We start from the raw sequence: 18,123 nt of genomic DNA on the forward strand, positions 1-18,123 counted from the left end.
ATTTATTTCTTCCAAATTTATTTTTATCCTTTAACACACTATTACTATACAGAGATAAAACAATTTAAAATAAGTTAGAATAGAAATTTACTTAACACAATTACAATTTTTCTTTCTAAATCCAATGTGTATTCAACTGAGTTTTATTTTTATATATTTTTATTTTTCTTTTTTTATTTTATTAATTTTTATTTTTACTTTACTTTACTTTACAATACTGTATTGGTTTTGCCATACATTGACATGAATCCACCACAGCTGTACATGAGTTCCCAAACATGAAACCCCCTCCCACCTCCCACCCCACATCATCTCTCTGGATCATCCCCGTGCACCAGCCCCAAGCATCCTGTATCCTGCATCAAACATAGACTGGCAATTCGTTTCTTACATGATAGTATACATGTTTCAATGCCATTCTCCCAAATCATCTCACCCTCTCCCTCTCCCTCAGAGTCCAAAAGTCCGCTCTACACATCTGTGTCTCTTTTGCTGTCTCGCATACAGGGTCATCATTACCATCTTTCTAAATTCCATATATATGTGTTAATATACTGTATTGGTGTTTTTCTTTCTGGCTTACTTCACTCTGTATAATCAGCTCCAGTTTCATCCATCTCATTAGAACTGATTCAAATGTATTCTTTTTTAATGGCTGAGTAATACTCCATTGTGTATATGTACCACAGCTTTCTTATCCATTCATCTGCTGATGGATATCTAGGTTGTTTCCATGTCCTGGCTATTATAAACAGTGCTGCGATGAACATTGGGATACATGTGTCTCTTTCAATTCTGGTTTCCTCGGTGTGTATGCCCAGCAGTGGGATTGCTGGGTCATAAGGCAGTTCTATTTGCAATTATTTAAGGAATCTCCACACTGTTCTCCATAGTGGCTGTACTAGTTTGCATTCCCACCAACAGTGTAAGAGGCTTCCCATTTCTCCACATCCTCTCCAGCATTTATTGCTTGTAGACTTTTGGATCACAGCCATTCTGACTGGTGTGAAGTGATACCTCATTGTGGTCTTGATTTGCATTTCTCTAATAATGAGTGATGTTGAGCATCTTTTCATGTGTTTGTTAGCCATCTGTATGTCTTCTTTGCAGAAATGTCTATTTAGTTCTTTGGCCCATTTTTTGATGGGTCGTTTATTTTTCTGGAATTGAGCTGCATAAGTTGCTTGTATATTTTTGAGATTAGTTGTTTGTCAGTTGCTTCATTTGCTATTACTTTCTCCCATTCAGAAGGCTGTCTTTTCACCTTGCTTATAGTTTCCTTTGTTGTGCAGAAGCTTTGAATTTTAATTAGATCCCATTTGTTTATTTTTGCTTTTATTTCCAGTATTCTGGGAGGTGGATCATAGAGGAACCTGCTGTGATGTATGTCGGAGAGTGTTTTGCCTATGTTCTCCTCTAGGAGTTTTATAATTTCTGGTCTTACATTTAGATCTTTAATCCATTTTGAGTTTATTTTTGTGTGTGGTGTTAGTTTCATTCTTTTACAAGTGGCTGACCAGTTTTCCCAACACCACTTGTTAAAGAGATTGTCTTTTTCCATTGTATGTTCTTGCCTCCTTTGTCAAAGATAAGGTATCCATATGTGTGTGGATTTATCTCTGGGCTTTCTGTTTTGTTCCATTGATCTATACTTCTGTCTTTGTGCCAGTACCATACTGTCTTGATGACTGTGGCTTTGTAGTAGAGCCTGAAGTCAGGCAGGTTGATTCCTCCAGTTCCATTCTTCTTTCTCAAGATTGCTTTGGCTATTCGAGATTTTTTGTATTTCCATACAAATCTTGAAATTATTTGTTCTAGTTCTGTGAAAAATACCGCTGGTAGCTAGATAGAGATTGCATTGAATCTGTAGATTGCTTTGGGTAGTATACTCATTTTCACTATATTGATTCTTCCAATCCATGAACATGGTATATTTCTCCATCTATTAGTGTCCTCTTTGAAAAGCCATATGATTATCTCAATAGATGCAGAAAAGGCCTTTGACAAAATTCAACATCCATTTATGATAAAAACTCTTCAGAAAACAGGAATAGAAGGAACATACCTCAACATAATAAAAGCTATATATGACAAACCCACAGCAAACATTATCCTCAATGGTGAAAAATTGAAAGCATTTCCCCTAAAGTCAGGAACAAGACAAGGGTGCCCACTTTCACAGCTACTATTCAACATAGTTCTGGAAGTTTTGGCCACAGCAATCAGAGCAGAAAAAGAAATAAAAGGAATCCAAACTGGAAAAGAAGAAGTAAAACTCTCACTGTTTGCAGATGACATGATCCTCTACATAGAAAACCCTAAAGACTCTACCAGAAAACTACTAGAGCTAATCAATGAATATAGTAAAGTTGCAGGATATAAAATAAACACACAGAAATCCCTTGCATTCCTATACACTAATAATGAGAAAGTAGAAAAAGAAATTAAGGAAACAATTCCAGTCACTATTGCAATGAAAAGAATAAAATACTTAGGAATATATCCACCTAAAGAAACTAAAGACCTATATATAGAAATTTTTTTTTCTTTAAGCACTTGAAATATATTTCATTTGCTTTTGGCTTTTATCATTTCTGATGAGAATTTTGCCATCATTTTAACTTTTTTCCTTATAATAAAGAATTGTTTTTCATTTGCTTTCAAGATATTTTATTTGTCTTAATTTTTACAAGTTTAATTATGATGTGTCCTGTCATGAAATAATTTGGGTTTATGCTCTTTGGGTCTTCCTCAGATTGTTGAATCTGTTGTTTTATAACTCTTGTCGAATTTGGGATATTTATAGTGTCAACTTAAATAAAGAAGTAAAGCAAGACAAGCTCCCATTACCAGGCATTTAGTTTGTTCAGGAATATCAGAGAAATTGCAATTCAGGAACCATATGCTATAGCAAGGTACAAGTAAAGTTCATTTAGGGGTTGAAGTTGACTGCATTTATGGGCAAGAAGTGTAAGGAGGGTAAATGCCAGCTAGAGTCTAAGCAGTAAGTTTGTTGGCTTGAGGATGGGGAGAGTTTCTTAACAGATACTCATTGGTGAGGAAGTAAGTCTTGGGCTTCTGTAAATTAGGCATTTATGGAAATCAGTCTATCAGTCTTTAGGTTCTGTTCTTCTTAGTATGCATGTGTGAGATTTTTTCATTTAATATCTTCCAGTTCCATTTTAGGTTGAAATCCTTTCTCATTTCCTTCTCTTGATCAAGATGTTTCACAGAAAGCATCGCTGATCAAGTCTTCAGGCATTGTTTTCCTCTTTCTTTTCTTGGTTCTTTCCTTCCTTCCTTCTTTCTTTCTTTCCTTCTTTTATTCCCCAACATTTTTATTTGAGATACATGTCCTTTCGAGCTGAGGAGGAACATCTTCAGGTATCTTGTCCCATGGAGGAGAGGATGGCAAGTGAATTTCATTGACCTCATTTAAACAAAAAGTAATTTCAAAAACCAAACTCTGTATATTAGATTAGGATAGCTGACTCAGGGAAACTAAGGAGGAAGGAATACTTGATGTTTGGGAATTAGCCAGTGTTTTCTGCTGATTTCTGAAAAAGCTGTGAATTTCTGTAAGGTTAGGTTAATTTTCCTTTATCAGCTTGTGTTGACCATCTTCGGTTTGTTCCTGACATAAGTGACTCCATTTTAATTTGTTTTTATACTTTTCCTTTTTAAAATCACGTCCCCATTACACGGTGCTGATCATCTGATATATTGCTTGGTGTTTCTTTTGCATGGACTTCACCTTTTGACTGATTATCCATTTTGTTTCTTTTTCTTCATCATACTATGATTAGACATATTTCTTCAGGGTGAAATAAGCTTTGGGGGTGAGTGGTAAATTCAAAAGGCCAAATTTGAATGCCTTCTTTATTTGGAGGCTAAGTGGAGGGTCAAGGCAGGAAGATCTTGTCAAGGTTACGAGTGTTCAATATCAGTTTGAAGCACTGGACAAGCATTTTCAGTTTTTCTATTTTTACAGATACTAGATAGACAGCAGCTGTATACTCTAAAAATTGCAACACAAAATAGAATGGCAGATAGAAAGACCAAACTATATTATACATTTAAACTATGCACACAATCCTGTTGATAACCAGTTGAATAAATGGCAATTCTAAGATGAGTCACTTTGGACTTGTAACCAATGAATTTGTTCTCATATTCTAGATAATTGTACCTCTACTCCCCCAGAAGTGTTGATTCAAGTACAACAAATATGTTGACTATAGCACAGACACTTCCTTGTTCTGCAAAGAGATAATTGTGAACTATTTTATTGACAAGGGAAACTTTAGCTAGAGAGTCTAGAGATTTTTGTTGGGCCCCTATGGCCTTAGCGATAGTGTTGGTGATGTTTCCAATTGTTAAAGAGAGGTTTCTGACCATAGCTGTACTCATACTCATTCTTAACCAGGGATGTAGGGGTCTGCCAAAGGAAGCGAAGCCTCATTCATAAATGCTTCCTAAGTCCTAACTTGATGATATAGATTCAGGGGAGATGTGTCTCAGTTTGGTTGTGAACAGTTAAAGGTACAACTAGATAACCTAAGGAATACTGTACAGTTATGTGTAAGCCATCTAGGCATTCATAGACATGAGGAGAATGTCAACCACCAAAGATAAATTGTGGCAGGGTACCAATTACTTTTTCTAAAATGGTGTTTTAATGGATTCACTTACTACATATGCCCATTTAAGCCTGGGGTCAGTTAGGTTTTCAGTATAAGTACATTTAGGAAATAAATATTCTATCCTGAAATAAAAGTTGTTCTAAATTTCTTGCAAAGGTGGATGCTACAGATATCTTTTTGTAATTGGGGACAGATCTGATTTAGATAATCATAATAATGTGCAGGTGCATATGTAATCTGGCTTGCATAGGTATCTTTGCCTTATTGGGCAAGCATAGTTATAATCAGAGAAAGGTAAAAAAGAAAAGTCACTGGAAAACGTGGCTATGAAAATTTAACTCTGTAGCTGACATAGAAAGAAATTTGGGTGTTGTTTACGGTGGCATCAGGGATAGAAGAAAAATTGATTATATGAAGGACCAGGTGTTGTAGAAAATGGGGTGCATCTATGTTCATAAGTGATATTGGCCTGTAATTTTTATTTTTCATGGTACCTTTAGATTTAGTATCACAGTGATGGTGGCCTCATAGAATGAGTTTGGGACTTTTCCTTCCTCTGCAATTTTCTGAAAGAGTCAGAAGAATAGGTGTTCACTGTTCTCTAAACTTTCGGTAGAATTCACCATGAAGCCATCTGGCACTGGGCTTTTGTTGTTGTTGTTGTTGAAGATTTTTTATTATAGTTGATTTCTGTGCTCGTGATTGTGTTCATATTTTCTATTTCTTCCTGGTTCAGTTTTAGAAGGTTATACTTTTCTAAGAATTTTCCCGTTTCTTGCAGGTTTTCCATTTTCCTGTCATATTGTGGCTTGTAGTTGTCTCTTATGATCTTTTTGTGTTTCTGCATTATCTGTTGTAATCTCTCCTTTTTCATTTGTAATTTTATAGATTTGTATCTTATCCCTTTTTTTCTTAATGAGTCTGACTAATGGTTTGTTAATTTTGTTTATCTTCTCTAAGAACAAGGTTTCAGTTTTTTAAAAATCTTTGTTGTTTTTTCCTTCATTTCCTCTTAGTTAATTTCAGCTCTGTTCTTTGATTTCTTTCCTTCTACCAAGTTTGGAAATTTTTTTTCTTCTTTTTCTAGTTGATTTTGGTGTAAGGTTGTGTTGTTTATGTGATGTTTCTCTTGTTTTGCTATAAACTTTCCTTTTAGCAATGCTTTTACTTCATCCCAAAGGTTTTGGATGACACAGTGGTAAAGAATCTGCCTGCCAATTCAGGAAATGCAAAAGATGTGGTTTTGATACCTGGGTTGGGAGGATTCCCTAGAGTAGGCAGTGGCAATCCACTACAGTACTCTTGCCTGGAAAATTCCATGGAGAGAAGAGCTTGACAGGCTACAGTACATGGGATCACAAAGAGTTGGACATGACTAAGAAGGCAGACACACACACATAGGTTTTGAATTCTCGTGTTTTCATTCTCATTTATTTCTAGGTATATTTTGATTTCCACAGTGATCTGTTGGTTATTCAGAAGCATATTTGTTTGGCTACATTATTTCTGTTTTTTAAAGTTTTATTTTCCCTGCAGTTTATATCTAGTATTATAGTGCTGTGGTCAGAAAAGATGCTTAAAATGGTTTCAACTTTTTTATCTGCAAAGACTTAACTTGTGACCCAAGATGTGATCTATCCTGGAGAAGTTTCCATGTGCACTTGACAAAAATGTTAAATAGATGAAATGCCCTGTAGCTATCATTTAGATCTAACTGGTCCAAGGTATCATTTAATAATTGTGTTTCCTTATGAATTTTCTCTCTATATGATCTGTCCTTTGTGTGAGTTGGATATCAATGTCTCCCACTATTATTATGTTCCTTCTGATTTTCCTTTTGTTTATGTATGAGGTGCTCCTTTATTGGGTGTATTTATATTTATATTTATTATGTCTTATTCTTAGATTGATCCATTTATCATGATGTAGTATCCTTCCTTTTCTCATGTAATGGTCTTTGTTTTAAAGTTGATCTTATCTGATATTAGTATTGCTAGTCTTGCTTTCTTTTGATTTCCATTTGCATGGAATATATTTTTCCAGCCCCGCTCTTTCTGTCTGTAAGTGTTCCTAGGTCTGAAGTGGGTCCCTTATAGAAAGCATATATTGGGGTACTGTTTTTGTATACATTTTGCCAGTCTGTGTCTTCTGGTTGGAGCATTAAATACATTTACATTTAAGGTAATTATTGTTGTGTATTATTCTATTACAATTTAATTTACTTTTTTGAGTTTGCTTTTGTAGGCTTTTTCTTTCTCTTGTGTTTCCAGTCTAGAGAAGTTCGTTCAGCATTTGTTGTAAAGCTGGTTGGTGGTCCTGAATTCTCTTAACTTTTTGCTTATCTGTAAGGCTCTTGATTTCTCCTTCAAGTCTGAATAGATCCTTGCTGGATAGAATAATCTTGGTTGTAGGTTTTTTTTTTTTTCCTTTTATCACTTTATGTATATCCTGCTAGTCCTTGATGGCCTGCAGTGTTTCTGTTTAAAGATCACCTGTGAGCCTTATGGGGATCCCATGGTATGCTATATATTCCTTTTCCCTTACTGCTTTAAATATTTTTGTCTTCATGTTTTATTTTCATTAGGTTGATTATATGTGTATTGGCATGCTTCTCTTTGGGTTTATCCTGTGTGGGACTCTGGGATTCCTGGACTTGGGTGTGTATCTCCTTTCCCATGTTATGGATTATTATTATTTTTTTTTACTAATATTCCCCACAAATATTTTCTCATACCCTTTCTTTTTCTCTTCTTCTTCTGGGAACCCTGTAATACAATTATCCTTGTGCTTAATGTTTCATAGAACTATCTGAGTGTGTCCTCATTTCTTTCTATTTTTTTTAAAATTCTGCTTTGTTTCAGTTATTTCTACCATTCTATTTTCAGGCTCACTTATCTGTAATTCTGCCTCAGTTATTCAGCTATTTGTTCCCTCTAGTGTATTTTTCACCTCAGTTATTGTGTTGTTCATTGCTGAATGTCTATACTTTCTTTTTTATATTGTTGTTATTCAGTCACCAAATTGTATCTGACTCCTCCTGACCTCATGGATTGCAGCATGCCAGGTTTTCCTGCCCTTCACCAACTCCTGGAGTTTGCCCAAGTTCATGTCCATTGAATTGGTGATGCCATAAAACTATCTCATCCTCTTTTGCCCTTATCTCTTTCTGCCTTCAATCTCTTCCAGCATCAGAGTTTTCCCAGTGAATCAGCTGTTCATATCAGGTGGCCAAAATATTGGAGCATCAGCTTTAGCATCAGTACTTTCAATGAGTATTCAGGGTTGATTTCCTTTGAGATTGACTGGTTTGATCTCCTTGCAGTCCAAGGGACTATCCAGAGTCTTCTCCAGCACCACAGTTCAGATGCATCAATTCTTCAGCACTCTGCCTTCTTTATGGTCCAGCTCTCACATCTGCACATGACTTTTCCAAAGACAATAACCTTGACTATATGGACCTTTGTTGGCAAAGTGAAACTTTTGCTTTCTAACACATTGTCTAGGTTTGTCATAGTTTTCCTTCCAAGTAGCAATCTTCTAATTTCATGGCTGCAGTCACCATCCACAGTGATTTTAGACCCCAAGAAGAGGAAATCTCTCACTGCTTATACATTTTCCCCTTCTACTTGCCATGAAGGGATAGAACTGGATGCCACGATCTTAGTTGTTGTTGTTGTTGTTTTTAATATTGTGTTGTAAGCTAGCTTTTTTCACTCTCTTCCTCCACCCTCATCAAGAGGTTCTTTAGTTCCTCTTCACTTTCTGCCACTAGAGTGATATCATCCGCATATTTGAGGTTGTTGATATTTCTCCTGGCAATCTTGATTGTAACTCATGCAACCTAGCATTTTGCATGATGTGCTGTGCGTACAAGTGAAACAGGATGACAGTAAAAAGCCTTGTCATAATCCTTCCTCAATCCTGAACCAGTCACTTATTCCATACTAGGTTCTGACTATTGCTTCTTGACCTACGTACAGATTTCTCAGGAGAGAGGTAAGATGATCTCATATTCCCAACTCTTTAAGAGCTTTCCACAGTTTGTTATGATCCACACAATCAGAGGCTTTAGTGTGGTCAATGAAACAGAGGTAGATGTTTTTCTGGAATTATCTTGCATTCTCTATGATCCAGCAAATATTGGCAATTTGACCCCTGATTCCTCTGTCTTTTCCAAACCCTGTTTGAAATCTGGAATATCTCAGTCCACTTAATGCTGAAGCCTAGCATGCAGGATTTTGAGGATAACCTTACTAGCATGGGAGATGAGTGCAATTGTCTGGTGGTTTAAAAATCCTATAGTACTACCTTTCTTCAGAATTAGGATGAGGATTGACCTTTTCCATTTCTGTGGCCAATGCTGGGTTCTACAAATTTTCTGGCATATTGAGTGCAGCATTTTAATAGCATCATCTTTCAGGATTTTCAATCACTCTGCTGAAATTCCATCATATCTACTAGCTTTATGCACAGCAGTGCTTTCTAAAGCCCACTTGGCTTCACACTCCAGAATGTCTGGCTCTGGATGAATGACATTATCATGGTTGTCCAGATAATTAAGATCTTTTTTGTATGGTTCTTCTGTGTAGTCGTTCCATCTCTTCTTGATGTCTTCTGCTTCTAGTGATCTTTACTGTTTCTGTCCTTCATTGTGCCCATCTTTGGATGAAGTGTTCCTTTGGTATTTCCAATTTTCTTGAGATCACTAGTTTTTCCTGTTCTGTTGTCTTTCTCTATTTATTTGCACTGTTCATTGAAGAAGGGCTTCTTTTCTCTCTTTACTCTTCTCTAGAACTCTGCATTTAGTTGGCTTTACCTTTCCTTTTCTTCCTTGCTTTTCTCTTCACCTCTTTTCTCAGCTATTTGTAAAGCCTCCTGACACAGCCACTTTGCCTTCTTGCTTTTCTTTGGGGAGATTTTGTCTGCTGCTTTCTGTGTAATATTACAAACTTCCATCCATAGTTATTCAGGCACTCTCTCTATCAGATCTAATTCTTCAAATCTATTTGTCATTTCCCTATATTCATAGGGGATTTTATTTAAGTCATGCCTGACTGGCTTAATGGTTTTCCCCACTTTCTTTAGTTTAAGTTTGAACTTTGCAATGAGAAGCTGATGATCTGAGCCATAGTTGGCTCCAAGTCTTCTTTTTGCTAACTGTATGCAACTTCTCCAACTTCAGCTTCAATGAATGGAATCAGTGTGATTTTGGTATTGACCATTTGGTGATATCCATGTGTAAAGTTGTCTCTTGTGTTGTTGAAAAAGGCTTTTGCTATGACCAATGCATTCTCTTGGAAGAATTCTGTTAGCATTTTCTCTGCTTAATTTTGTACTCCAAGGCCAAACTTGCCTGTTACCCCAAGTATCTCTTTACTTGCTACTTTTGCATTCCAATCCCCTTTGATGAAAAGGACATTTTTTGGGGGGAGGGGGTGTTACTTTTAAGAGGTCTTTTAGGTTTTCATAGAACTGATTAACTTCAGCTTCTTCAGCATTGATGGTTGGGGCATAGACTTGAATTACTGTGATGTTGAATGATTTTCCTTGGAAAGTAAATAAGATCATTCTGTTGTTTTATAGGTTGTATTTTAGACTCTTGTTGATTATGGGGGCTATCTGTTTCTTCTTTGGGATTCCTGCCCACAGTAGTACTAATAATAGTCATCTGAATTAAATTCACCCAATTCCTTTCAGTTTAAGTTCACAGATTCCTAAGATATCAGTGTTTACTCTTGCCATCTCCTGTTTGACCACGTCCAATTTATCTTTATTTATGGATCTATTTGTTCTTTACAGGAGATGGCAAGAGTGTACATTGACATTTTAGGAACCAGTGAACTAAAATGGACCAGAATGGGCAAATTTACTTCAGATTACCATTACATCTACTGCTGTGGGCAAGAATCCCTTAGAAGAAATGGAGTACCCCACATAGTCAACAAAAGAGTCTGACAAGCAGTACTTGGGTGCAATCTCAAAAATGACAGAATGATCTCTATTTCAAAGGCAATCCATTCAGTATCACAGTAATCCAAGTCTATGCCCTAATCACTAATGCCAAAGAAACTGAAGTTGAATGGTTCTATGAAGACCTACAAGATCTTTGAGAACGAACACCAAAAAATATCTCCTTTTCATCACAGGGGGTTGGAATGCAAAAGTAGGAAGCCAAGAGACACTTTGAGTAAAAGGAAATTTTGGTCTTGGAGTACAAAATGAAGCAAGGCAAAGGCTAACAGAGTTTTGCCAAAAGAACACACAGCTCATAGTAAACACCCTCTTCCAACAACACAAGAGACGACTCTACACATGGACATCCCAAGGTGGTCAATACCAAAATCAGACTGATTATATTCTTTGTAGCTGAAGATGGGGGAGCTCTATACAGTTAGCAAAAACAAGACAGGGGGCTGACTATGGCTCAGATCATGAACTCCCTGTTGCAAAATTCAGACTTAAATTAAGAAAATAGGGAAAACGAATAAACCGTTCAGGTATGACCTAAATCATATTCCTTAGAATTATATAATAGAAGTGATGAATAGATTCAAGTGATTAGATCTGATAGAGTGATTGAAGAACTATGGATGGAGGTTCATAACATTGTACAGGAGGCTATGATCAGAACCATCCCCCCAAGAAATAAATGAAAAAGGCAACATAGTTGCCTGAGGAGGCGTTACAAACAGTGGAGAAGAGAAGATAAACTGAAGGCAAAGGAGAAAAGGAAAGATAGACCCGTCTGAACTCAGAGTTCCAAAAAATAGCAAGGAGAGATAAGAAAGCCTTCCTCAGTGATCAATGCAAAGAAATAGAATGGGAAAGATGGAGCTCTCTTCAAGAAAATTAGGGATACCAAGGGAAAATTTCGTGCAAAGATGAGCACAATAAAGGAAAGAAATGATATGCACCTAATAGAAGCAGAAGATACTAACAAGAAGTAGCAAAAATACACAGAAAAAATATACAAAAAAGATCTTAATGACACAGATAACCACAATGGTATGCTCACTCACCTAGAGCCAGACATTCTGGAATACGAAGTCAAATTAGCCTTAGGAAGCATCACAGTGAACAAATCTAGTGGAGGTGATGGAATTCCAGCTGAGCTATTTCAAATCCTAAAAGATGATGCTGTTAATGTGCTGCGCTCAATATGCCAGACAATTTTGAAAACTAAGCAGCAGACACAGGACTGGAAAAAGTCAATTTTCATTCCAATCCCAAAGAAAGGCAATGCCAAAGAATGTTCAAACTACCACACAATTGCACTCATCTCACATGCTTGCAAAGTAATGCTCCAAATTCTCCAAGCTAGGCTTCAACAGTATGTGAATGGAGAACTTCCAAATGTTCAAGCTGGATTCAGAAAATGTAGAGGAACCAGAGATCAAATTGCCAACATCAGTTAGATCATAGAAAAAGCAAGAGAATTTCAGAAAAAAACATTTACTTCTGCTTCATTGACTATGCTAAAGCCTTTGACTCTGTGGATCACACACACACACAAAAGAAAATTCTTAAAGAGACTGGACTACCAGACCACCTTGCCTGCCTCCTGAGAAATCTGTATACAGGTCAAGAAGCAACAGTTATAACCATACATGGAACAATGGACTAGTTTCAAATTGGGAAAGGAGTACCTCAAGGCTGTATATTGTCAGTCTGCTTATTTAACTTATATGCAGAGTGCATCATGCAAAATTCTAGGCTGGATGAAGCACAAACTGTAATCAAGATTGCTTGAAGAAATATCAATAACCTCAGTTATGAAGATGACACCACCCTTATGGCAGAAGGTGAAGAGGAATGAAAAAGCTTCATGATGAATGTGAAAGAGGAGAGTGAAAAAGCTGGGGGAAGACTCACCATTCAAAAAATGAAGATCATGTCATTCAGTCCCATCACTTTATGGCAAATAGATGGAGAAACAATGGAAACGGTGGCAGACTTCATTTTCTTGGGCTCCAAAATCACCGCAGATAGTGACTACAGCCATGAAATAAAAGATGCTTGCTCCTTGGAAGAAAAGCTATGAGCAACGTAGACAGCATATTAAAAAGCTATGAGCAACCTAGACAGCATATTAAAAAGCAGAGACATTACTTTGGCAACAAAGGTCCGTTTGGTCAAAGCTATGGTTTTTCGAGTAGTCATGTATGGATGTGAGAGTTGGACCATAAAGAAAAGCTGAGCACTGAAGAATTGATGGTTTTGAACTGTGGTGCTGGAGAAGACTCTTGAGAGTCCCTTGGACAGCAAGGAGATCAAACCAGTCAATCCTAAAGGAAATCAGTCCTGAATATTCATTGGAAGGACTGATGCTGAAGCTGAAGTTCCAATACTTTGGCCACCTGATGTGAATAACTGACTTATTTGAAAAGACCCTGATGCTGGGAAAGATTTAGGGCTGGAGGAGAAAGAGACAATGCAGGATGAAATGGTTGCATGGCATCACAGACTCGATGGACATGAGTTTGATCAAGCTTCGGGATTTGGTTATGGACAGGGAAGCCTGGTGTGGTGTAAAGAGTCGGACGTGACTGAGCAACTGAACTGAGCTTAACCATTTTTTACACCATCTGGTTTTACTTTCATCACCAGACACATCCACACCTGAGTGTCATTTTTGCTTTGGCCCAGTCACTTCATCCTTTCTGGAGCAATTCTTCCCCAGCAGCATATTGGACACCTTCCAACCTGGGGAACTCATCTTCTGATGTCATATCATTTTACCTTTTTATACAGTTCATGGGTTTCTCATGGCAAATATTCTGGGGTAGTTTGCCATTCCCTCCTCCAGTGGATCACATTTTGTCAGAACTTTCCACTATGACCCGTCCATCTTGTGTGACCCTGCATGGCATGGCTCATAGCTTCTTTGAAGAATTTAAGTCCATTAACCATGACAAGGCAGTGTTCCGTGAAGGGGTCCTATTTCTTCTAGGTTCTTGTTAAACATTTCTTGTATCTTCTCGATCTGTGCCTCCATTTTATTTTCAAGATTTAATTCTTTTTCAGGTACATTGCTTATTTCCTCTTTATTTGTTTGGTATTGTGGGGTTTTACCATGTTCCTTAATCTGCTGCATGTTTATCTCTTTTCTATTTGTTTAATTTTCTCTGTTTGGGGTCTTCTTTCTGCAGCCTGAAGGTCATAGTTCTTCTTGTTTGTGTGGTTGCCCCTCATGGGTGAGGTTGGGCCAATGCCTTGTGAAGATTTCCTGGCTGGAAGGATTTGTGCCTATATTTTGGTGTTTGGAGCTGGATCTTACCTCTCTGAAGGGCAGTTCTGTGTCCAGTAGTGTGTTTTAGGGTTTCTATAGGCTTGGCATTATTTTGGCCAGCCTTCTGCTAATGTGTAGGCCTTTTTTGTTGAAGATTTGACATGAAGTGTCTGTCACTAGAGCTTGCTAGCCTTTGGGTGAGGTCTTGTCTTAGTGTGTAGATGGAGGCCTTTGGCAGAGCTCACATTGATTAATGCTTCATGGAGTTGGGAGTCCTCTGGTGATCCAAAGTCCTGGACTCAAGTCTCCCTCCTTGGATGTTCAGGCTCAACCCCTTACTGTGGCACAAATACTTCACAGGCCACTCAGCACAGAAGACAAAACCTGAAGAATAATGATGAAAACAATACTCAACGGTCCAGAAAACCTAAATATATATACACCCTTACAAGAGAAAAAACAGAGAAAATAGAAAAAAAAATAAAACAGGAATCAAAAAAGAAGAGAGAAATCAAGCCAATAAACCTTCCCATAAGTGAAAATGAATACTAAAAGCTAGAATAACAAAAATACAAGATCAAAAATATGGAAAAAATGCAATATAACTAAACACTGTAAAAATAGGAATAAAATATAATTTTTATTTTAAAATAAGATTTTTTAAAACTGAAAAAGTAATATACAAATAACAAAGGAATAATAAAGAAAGAACAATATTAGAATAATACAGAAGAGAAAATAAAAAGGATATATATATATATATATATATATATATATAGAGAGAGAGAGAGAGAGAGAGAGAGTGGTAGTAAGAAGAATGTCCTCTTTAGTCTTCCATTGACCTCTACACTCAGGGAGCACCTGCCCATCTGCCTACTCAGGACATCATCTAATACTTCTTGGAAGGTCTCTGGACCTGCTGTGGGTGCTGTAGGGTCAGCTCAACCTCAGATCTGGCCTTACTCCAGCTTATACTTGCACCCAAAGTCTAGTCTCAGGCTAATTGCAGGGGTTTAATCCACTGCACCTGTGGCTCCAAGAGTACACTACCTTCTTCTCTTTGCTCACACAACCCCTGGTATTCTGCTTTGGTTTGGGACCTGCTTCTGCTTGTGGGCTTCCCTCTGGTGTCTATACCCTTGGGAAGAGGGAGGGAAAAGGAAGCCATAGTTAGGATGTACTGGGAAGTGCCTGCAACAATCCAGACCCTGTGGATATTGTTATAGTCTGAGGTAGGTCATGCTCTCTTTCAGAGGAACTGAGCTTGGATCATGGGTCCCTAGGAATAGCCATGCTGCGTGGGCTCCCAGGAAAGTATGGGCAGTAAGTTGTGCCTGCTCGTGGCTTGGTGGCAGCCTCTACTTCCAGGGTCGGGAATTTTATCCACTGTCTCTGGCATTTGCCTTGGATTTGGCAATAACCAATCAGTTGCATTCCCCACTCTGGGACTGCAAATTGCTGTCACATCTAGTCCCACCCCTAACCTTCCCCCTGCTGGCATTGATGATGGCTTTGGCTGGGCATCTTTACCTCTAGGGTCCAGCAGCTCAAAGCTGTTGCTCATCTCACCAATGGCTTTCATGAAGGCAGGGGTCCTGCAATCTGTGAGCACAGGAGTTAGAGATTCCCCATGGCAATGATCTCTTGCCTCTCTGGGAGGTACAAGCTTTTCCCTGGATTTCCTCGGCTGTGTCATACTAGTCACTTCAATGTATCTTCACTGTAACCAACCCCAGTCCTCACCCTTGCATCTGATCCTTGAAGCCTGAGCCTCAGCATACAGGCCCCACTTGCTGCAGTGGGCATGCAAGTCACTGAGTGGGTCTGACTGGTTCAACAAGACATTGACCCTGGTGGTGCTGGTGCATGGAAAGCAGGCCACATGGGCTGGGGAGACAGTGGATAGTGGAGAACAGGCAAAGGTCCACGTGAGCACCTAGGTTCTTTGAAGGAGGGCTGTGGCAGAGGTTCAGTGAGCTATTTATTTCAGTTATTTTTCAGTTCTAAGATTTCCATTTGTTTCTTCTTTGTATTTTCTATATTTTTCCTGAAACTTTATGTTTCTTTACTGCAGCTGTCTATTTTCACTTGTTTCAAGTGTCTTCATAATTGTTTACTGAAGCATTTCTATCATATCTGCTTAAAAAAGCTTGTCAAATTATTCTAACTTCCCTGTCTTCTTTCTATTGTCATGTACTGATTATTTTTTCATTCTGGTTGATAAATTTCTGGTGTTGTTATGATGAGTGATTTTCAAATGTAGCCTTGACATGTTTTCATTATGTTCTGAGACATTGAATTTTAGTTAAACTTTCTATTTTAACTGACTTTCTCTGACATTGCTTTAGCAACTAAGGGGGAAGAACTACCTAATTATATCTAGATGAAGGTGGAAGTCCAGGTTTCATTCTCAGCCTCTGTTGATACCAAAGACAGGTTGGGGGCTCTCCCCAACTGCTGAGAAGGGGTAGGAGTTCTGGCTCCCTGCATTGTGTCTGTTGACACGGTGGTGGGAGGTGAGGTTTGTTACTAGATGCATAGAGCATTGTATCTTTAATATTGTATGTGTGTGTATGTTGCTCAGTCATGTCTGACTCCTTGTGATCCCATGGACTGTAGTCCACCAGGCTCCTCTGTCCATGGAATTCTCCAGGCAAGAATATTGGAGTGGGTTGCCATTTTCTTCTCCAAGGGAATCTTCCTGACCCAGGGATCAAACTTATGTCTCCTACACCATGGGCAGATTGTTTACCATCTAAGCCACCAGAGAAGCCTTAATATTTTATAATATTATGAAATGTGCAAAAGTGCTAAGTCACTCCAGTCATGTCTGACTCTGGCCCTATGGATTGTAGGTCTCCAGGCTGTTCTGTTCATGGGATTCTCTAGGCAAGAATACTGGAGAGGATTGTCATGCCCTCCTACAGAGGGTCTCCCCAACCGAAGGACTGAACCTGTGTCTCTCATGTCTTGTGCATTGGGAAGTGGTTTCTTTACCACTAGTGCCACTTGGGAAGACCTATCAGGTTCCTCCATGATGGGATTTTCAAGACAAGAATGCTGGAGTGGATTGCCATTTCCTTCTCCAGGGGATCTTCCCTACCCAGGAATCGAACCTGGGTCTCCTGCATTGCAGGCAGACACTTTACCGTCTGAGCCACCAGGGAAGACCTATTATGAAAAGTAAAGCTTATTATTTGAGAGCCTCAGATATGAAATTTACCAGTTAATCAAAAAAATAAAATGCTACTATAAAATACATTTTAAGGCACTATAGCTCAATAAAACAACTTTATATTGTTAACTATTATTTCCATTTAGACAGTCTTCCAAATTTAGCACAAATTTACTTATACTTCAATTAAGATAATGGCATCTGGTCCCATCACTTCATGGGAAATAGATGGGAAAACAGTGGAAACAGTGTCAGATTTTATTTTGGGGGACTCCAAAATCACAGCAGATGGTGATTGCAGCCATTAAATTAAAAGATGCTTACTCCTTGGAAGGAAAGTTATGACCAATCTAGATAGCATGTTGAAAAGCAGAGACATTACTTTGCCAACTAAGGTCCATCTAGTCAAGGCTATGGTTTTTCCAGTGGTCATGTATGGATGTGAGAGTTGGACTGTGAAGGAAGCTGAGCACAGAAGAATTGATGCTTTTCAACTGTGGTGTTTGAGAAGACTCATGAGAGTCCCTTGGACTGCAAGGAGATCCAACCAGTCCATTCTGAAGGAGATTAGCCCTGGGTGTTCTTTGGAAGGAATGACGCTAAAGCTGACACTCCAGTACTTTGGCCACCTGATGCGAAGAGTCGATTCATTGGAAAAGACTTTGATGCTGGGAGGGATTGGGGGCACGAGGAAAAGGGGATGACAGAGGATGAGATGGCTGGGCATCACCGACTCGATGGATGTGAGTTTGAGTAAACTCCGGGAGTTGGTGATGGATAGGGAGGCCTGGCGTGCTGCGACTCATGAGGTCACAAAGAGTAAGACAGGACTGAGCGACTGAACTGAACTGAACTGATACTTCTTACTAATATGCACTACACATGTGTTTAGAAGTCTTCAATAATGTAAACAAGCCATGTACACTTTTAAATAATATTTTCTTTGCCATACTTGAATGCAATCTCAAAAACAACAGAATGATCTCTGTTAGTTTCCAAGGCAAACCATTCAATATCACACTGATCCAAGTCTATGCCCCGACCAGTAATGCTAAAGAAGCTGAAGTTGAATGGTT

The 18,123-nt window shown here is 38.4% G+C and overlaps 1 non-coding gene across 1 annotated transcript; it reads right to left on the reverse strand.

The window, feature by feature from the left end:
- Positions 1–16,967: 16,967 nt before the first annotated feature.
- Positions 16,968–17,039, reverse strand: TRNAC-GCA (transfer RNA cysteine (anticodon GCA)). Its single transcript has one exon. It is a non-coding gene; the product is annotated as a tRNA-Cys (tRNA).
- Between the last annotated feature and the right edge of the window lie 1,084 nt (positions 17,040–18,123).

This window comes from Ovis aries, chromosome X (assembly GCF_016772045.2).
Source record: "Ovis aries strain OAR_USU_Benz2616 breed Rambouillet chromosome X, ARS-UI_Ramb_v3.0, whole genome shotgun sequence".
Classification (NCBI taxonomy): domain Eukaryota; kingdom Metazoa; phylum Chordata; class Mammalia; order Artiodactyla; family Bovidae; genus Ovis; species Ovis aries.